We start from the raw sequence: 7139 nt of genomic DNA, 5'->3' as shown, positions 1-7139 counted from the left end.
TGCATCACATGACCACACCAGTGCAGTTGCCTCTCTTGCACATCTGATGCTTCTTATGCCCAACTTTTCTCTCTGAGTGCTTACACTCTGTCATGTGTGCACACTGACATTACACATCCAGTGGAACATACTAGCTTCATTTCTTTCAAGCTTACACATGTCCTCAGCAGTCACAGCCCATGTTTCACTGCCATGTCACATGGCTGTTCGCACACATGCATCATACAGTCTACCTTTCACTCTGAGCAAGAGGCCATTTGTTACCAGCAGATGTAGGAGCTCTCTGAACTTTGCCCAGGCTATTCTTATTCTAGCTGCTACACTCTCAGAGCATCCTTCCTCACTGCTGACTTGGCCATCTAGTAAAAGAAGCTATCAGCTACTTCTAGTTTTTCCCCTTAGCATATGATGGAATCTATTTTCTGTACATCTTCAGTGTTTATTGCACCTGTGCATCTGCCACACACAAAAACTTCCCTAAATAGTTGGGCTGTGACCCTCTCTGTGACTTTCATCCCTTGATCCAACAATTTGATACCTCTGTAATTATTTTTATCTAAGGCATCACCTTTACCTTTGTTGCAGTTGACGATGGGCCAGGGACTTTTCCTGTCTTCACACCTTTAATTGCTTTATCTACCAAGATACTGTCAATTCAAATAGCTGGTCCCTCTATTGGGTCGACAATTGGAAGTCTCTTTCTCCCATTCATTCTCTTTCCTTGCTCTTACACACCTTTCTTAGCACTACATCATCAGAGTCCACCTACTTGACCCAGTCATCATATTAACCCCTTTGTTTCCCCACTACACACACACTGACTACTGATATTACTCTTCGCCACTCCTCTGCCCTTTCCATTATTCCTCCTTAACATTGACCATGTAGTGGACATGTAGCAATCCCTCAACATTAACAGCCTGTCTATGTTTGTTTTTACCTATTTACATTTTTTTTTTAACCTAGGTGCACAGTTAAAGGAGACACTTGAAGTATGCCTATTGATAATTTTCCTGCACTTATATGAAAAGTAAGTGATCAATGTTTGAAATTTAGAGATGGAAAAAATTTGTTTCGGGATAGCCATAGCTTCAGTACATTCTATAATAATTTCAATGATTTTTTTTTTTTTGAGAAATATATTTTAATGTTTTACAGAAACATTTACAGTTGATTAATTTTATATTTTAGTTTACTGATAGGCTTCCTTGAGTGTTGAGTTAGGTTATTACTGTACGTATTTATGATGAGCAGAAAAGTTTGTGTTAATCACCCAGACAGCTTTTGTTACATGTGTGGAAAATTTATGCTCAAAAGATCAGAGAAATAAACTTACAAAGAAATTTTAAAATTCTTACAAGCTTTATTTTGGATGCAAAGTTGGGGACCAAGATAAACTGTGAGTGCCTCATGTTTGTTGCAAAAACTGTACATAGCACTAACCCAATGACTGAATGGTAAATGGAAAAGTATGCCGTTTGCAGTACCAATGATATGTTGCAAACCAACAAACTACTATACCGATTTGTTATTTCTGCTTAACTAACATCACAGGTTTCTCTAAGAAGAACAAATCCAAGATTGTTTATCCAGATTACCCTTCAGCTTTAAAACCAGTTGTTCATCTTGCTGAAAATATTCCAATTCCAGAACCTCCTTTATCTTTTGACAAAGATGGTTTGAGTGAAGAAAGGACTGCATCTACTTCAATTGAAGGCATGCTAAGTGATATAGCAGATCACTGTGATGAACCAGGATCTTCAAAAAAAAGTTTCTCATTTATTAAGTCAACTTGAGTTAAATGATTTAGTTAGAGACTTGGGTTTGACAAAAGAAAAGTCAGAACTACTGGGCCCCAGGTTGAAACAGTGGAATCTTTTACACGATGGTGTTAAATGCTTGTATTTTCGAAAACGGCATACAGAATTGTATGAATTTTTCATGGAGAAAGATGGTATTTGTTTTAGTTGTGATGTTGAAGGACTCCTACGGGAGATGGGATACGGCCATAATCCTGAAAAATGTAGACTCTTCATAGATTCCAGCAAAGCAAAGTTGTTTTGCTGAATAATGGCAATCAAAAACCTTCAATACTACTAGAACATGCTGTAGGATTAAAAGAAACTTGTGAATCAATGGATAAAATTTTGCACTTGATTAAATATTCCAAGCACAAGTGGAATATATGCGGGGACTTGAAAGTTATTGGTTTGCTTCTTTGGTTGCAAATAGGGTATGCAGAGCATCGGTGCTTTTTGTGCCTTTGGAACAGCAGAGATGACAAGCATGATTATGATCAAAAAGAGAAGTGATTTCATTCCAGGGAGATACAACATTAAATAGATCACTTTAGTTGACCCTCAGAAAATTTACCTTCCCCACTTACACATTGGCTTATTTCAAAATTTTGTTAAGGCCATGAATGAAGACGGTGAAGGATTCAAATATCTCAGTGAAAAATTTGTTTCTAGCAAGAGTGAAGCTAAGATCAAAGCTGTTGTTTTTAATGGACCAGAAATTTGCACACTAATTTGTGATGATAGAATAAGTACTAGGCTTACAAAGAATAAGTCCTGGGGTCGATCTGCTCGACTAAAAGGCGGTGCTCCAGCACAGCCGCAGTCAAATGACTGAAACAAATAAAAGAATTGAATATATATCATCGTTAACAAAACATCCCCTTTCCATGCTAGCATGGGTTGGACGATTTTGACTGAGGGCTGGCAAACCAGGTGGCTGCACCAGGCTCCAATCTTATACTGGCAGAGTTTCTACAGCTGGATGCCCTTCCTAACACCAACCACCTCGAGAGTGTAGTGGGTGCTTTTTATATATATATAAATATATATATATATATAAATAATATATATATAATATATAAATATATATATATATACATATATATATATATATTAAATATATATATATATATATATAAATATATATATATATAATAAATATATATATAATATATATATATATATATAAATATATATATATATAATGCTCCAAAATGCATTATAAATGTTTGATTATATTGAAATCCAGTGATTGTGGGGACCAATCGAAATGCTCTATTTCACTTTTGTTCTCTTTGTATCAATTTTTGATAACATTAGCCATCCTGGAAGGTTGTGCTACCATCAAGAAACCATGTTTGTATCATAGGATGGAGATGATCTGCCAAAATACTCAGATAATCCTTAGAATGAAGGCACATGGCTCAGTGGTTAGAACGTCGAACTTACGACCGTGAGGTTGTGAGTTTGAATCCCAGACCGGGCTGCATGTTGTGTTCTTGAGCAAGACACTTTAATTCACGTTGCTCCAGTTGACTCAGCTGTATCAGCCTTTTGCCTTTCCCTTGGATAACATCGGTGGCATGGAGAGGGGAGGTTGGTATGCATGGGCAACTGCTGGTCTTTAATAAACAACCTTGCCTGGACTTGTGCCTTGGAGGATAACTTTCTAGGTGCAATCCCATGGTCATTTGTGACCAAAGGGGGTCTCCGACTCCAACTCCGACTCTGCCATGTAGAACAATTAAAGGGCCAAGAAAATTCTGTGATATGGCTTCCCAAATCATATAGACCATCTCCCTGTCCTTCATAATTGAAGTCAAACAGTTAGCATTGAAGGCTTCTTTGAGTTACCTCTGAGACTAAACTCACCTCAAATTGAAATAAAAGGCATACCTTTTGAAGAGAGAGTGTGTCTGATTTTATGCAGATTCGTCAGAGAATACGACATTGAACGACTGAGCTATTAACCACCTCTTATAGTAGTCTAGATACCAATTTTTTCTGCTTATCAATATTGGAGACCTCCTTTGGTATCCAGATTTATGCAGCTCACAACAAACAATTTAACAAGGTGGTGGTTTAGCTCTGCTGTTACTTTTGCTGCCATAGTTCAATGAACTTTAGACACAAAATGTTTGACTATTTTGCAGTCCCCCTCTGTGAGCTTTGCCTTCCATCCAGAAATATAATTGCCAAGAGTTGGTTTTAAAATGCTAACATGGTTTTAGAGACTGTACTTCCCAAAACATTAAACAATTCAGCAGTTTTAATGACTGAACTCCACCTATTTACACACCAACAATTTGTCCTCTTTGGAAATCAGACAGGTTACACATCATCATCATCTCCAGTAGCAGTAGGCTGTTCACCAAGGTTCAGTCCTCAACCCACTCTTATTCATCATAGTCCTCTGGGCATTTAACTATAAATATCTGGAAAAAAAAAGGAAAACACAGGGTTATATCATGAAGTACAAGGCATATATAATGCTTATATGCATTATATATGCCTTGTACTTCATTATATACTTCATGTATTTAAACTAGAACAGTTTGAATTTTCATATTGCCTGCGGTATATGCATATGCATAGACATATTTGTTTGTTCATATGTATGTATGTATATTACACATGACAGAGTGTAAAAGACATAAGAGGAAAACAAAGTATAAGAGGCATCAGATGTGTGCAAGAAAGAAAACTACACTGGTTTGGTCATGTGATGTGTATAGTTGAGGACAGCTGCATAAAGAAATGCCGAGCTCTAATTGTGGAGGGAGCCTGTAGAAGGGGTAGATCCAGGAATACATGATACAAAGTGGTGAGAAAGGATCTTCAAATGCTGGGACTCACTGAGGAAAGGACAAGGGATTAGATGTTGTAGCAATTTGCTGTACTTGAGAAAATGCACCAAGCTAAGTAAAATCACTGTCATCTGTACATGCAGCTTGTCCTTTTTTAGGTGCTTGTGCCACATAAACTTTGTTTAGATGTGCCTTTTTAAACTTCGGCCAGCCATGTACATAGAAGATGTCCATTTCTTCTTTCTCTCCAGCAATACCTGTGCTTGACACTTTTTGAAGTGAGGAAAAGTTTTGCACAGCAACCATTCTCACTCCCTAAACTACAAAGCATGATCCAAAAAGAAGCGCAAGTCGATATCATTGGGTGCATTTGCAGTTGCAGGTTTTATATCAAAGTGTCATTCTTCCAGTCTTTGCCCAACCAAAGACTAACTACAAGACAGCAGTGAAGTATTTAAATTGAGAGTTGCTTTCTCCTAGATAGACTGCCTTCGCCATGGCTTGGAGAAAGCAGAGGAACTCTATCCACCCCTCACCTATTAAAAAAAAATTTGAAATAAGAGAAATAAATAGAAATTAAAACTTGGGATAAAAACTGAGAAAATTTAAAAACACATGCTGAAATACAGTATTTACCATACACACACAGAGAGATCTTAAAATGCAATATATACTCTTTTACTTGTTTCAGTCATTTGACTGTGGCCATGCTGGAGCACCGCCTTTAGTCGAGCAACTCGACCCCGGGGCTTATTCTGTGTAAGCCCAGTACTTATTCTATCGGCTCCGTCATGCAATGCTAGGGGGACAAACACAGACACACAAACATACACGCATACACACACATATATATATGTGGTTGGTAAGCAAGCTACTTACCACACAGCCACTCCTGTGCCAATACACACACACACAAACACACGTAGTTGAATGGCTCTTGACTACTTTGTAGTTCCTCCGCCCTTTGACGGGTCATATTTTTTGTCCCGCAGGGTGTTCAACAAGCACCCACCTCACCAAGCAAGCCTGGTGGTGTTGCCAGTTTAGTCGCCGATCACCCGACCATGGAACAGGTTGTACTGAACTACATGGTACCAGTAGCACTGAAGAGCGACCTGACCTATGCATGTGTTTGTCCCCCACCATCGCTTGACAACCGATGCTGGTATGTTTATGTCCCGTAGCCTAGCGGTTCGGCAAAAGTGACCGATAGAATAAGTACTAGGCTTACAAAGAATAAGTCCTGGGGTCGATCTGCTCGACTAAAAGGCGGTGCTCCAGCACAGCCGCAGTCAAATGACTGAAACAAATAAAAGAATTGAATATATATATAAATAAATATAGTTATCCGTAATAATGAAGGGTGAAATTAATTAATTTGGAAAATTATCAATTACACAAGTAGTCTTTGGCATGTAAAAGCCTCATTCGAGGAAAATTTAAGTAATACTAAGCAATAAGGGTTTAGCAACGAGTGCCTTACCACATACCGAATTTAGAATAGCAGTCAAAGGGTTATAGCTATTTCTTCTACTTAAAAGTAGCTTTTAGTAGAAGAAATAGCTATAACCCTTGACTGCTATTTCTAATTCGGTATGTGGTAAGGCAACTCGTTGCTAAACCCTTATTGCTTAGTATAAATAAATATATATATTATATATATAATATATATATATATAATATATTTTATTTATATATATATATATATAATATATATATAATATAGTATATCTATATATGTATATATATGTATGTATATATATATAATATATATATATATATAATATATATATATATACTGTGATATATATATATATATAGATATATATATATATGATATATAATATATTATATGTATATATCGTATATATATATGTATATATATATATATATATATATATATATATATATGTATATATATATGTAATATATGTATTCTGTATATGTAATATATATATAATATATATGTTATTGTATATAATATATTATATGTATATGTATTATATATAATATATGTATATGTATTATATATATATGTATATGTATATATATATATATATATGTATATATATATATATATATATATAATATATATATATGTTATATTATATATATATTATATTATATATATGTTATAATATATGTTATATATAATGTATAGTATATATATAATTATATATATCTTATAATATATGTATATATATATGAACATGGCAAAAGAGATACACAAAAACATTCTAGCCATCACTCAACACCATCCTATGCTATTACCCCAGTGCACCAATTCCCCACATTGCTGCCACTAACACACACAAAAAATCCAAGCCCCCTGCAACAGTCAAAACCAGCCACTACACTAACCTCCACATTCCTACTCAATGCACAAGGTGTCAGCCCTTCCATCAATGCACAAAAATGGAAGGTCCAATTCATTGAAGACTGGGTTGGTAACCATTCACACCACATCCCTTTCTTCATTCTCACTGAGACCCACCTTGACAACTCCCACTTGGAAGCCGAAGTGAGAGTGAAG

General features: G+C 35.9%; 1 long non-coding RNA gene across 1 annotated transcript in view; it reads right to left on the bottom strand.

Moving 5' to 3' along the window:
- The window catches only part of LOC118765444, a 15350-nt gene continuing 8211 nt past the window's right edge, over positions 1-7139 (bottom strand). The window contains exons 2-3 of the long non-coding RNA XR_005001314.1: positions 5029-5034; positions 1-72 (exon numbers count right to left, since the gene is read on the bottom strand). This is a non-coding gene — a long non-coding RNA (uncharacterized LOC118765444). The remainder of the gene's footprint in view (positions 73-5028; positions 5035-7139) is intronic.

The sequence above is a fragment of the Octopus sinensis genome, linkage group LG1 (genome assembly GCF_006345805.1).
Source record: "Octopus sinensis linkage group LG1, ASM634580v1, whole genome shotgun sequence".
Lineage (NCBI taxonomy): Eukaryota > Metazoa > Mollusca > Cephalopoda > Octopoda > Octopodidae > Octopus > Octopus sinensis.
Note: the sequence above shows the minus strand (reverse complement) of the source record. Positions and strands in the feature narration are given on the sequence as shown.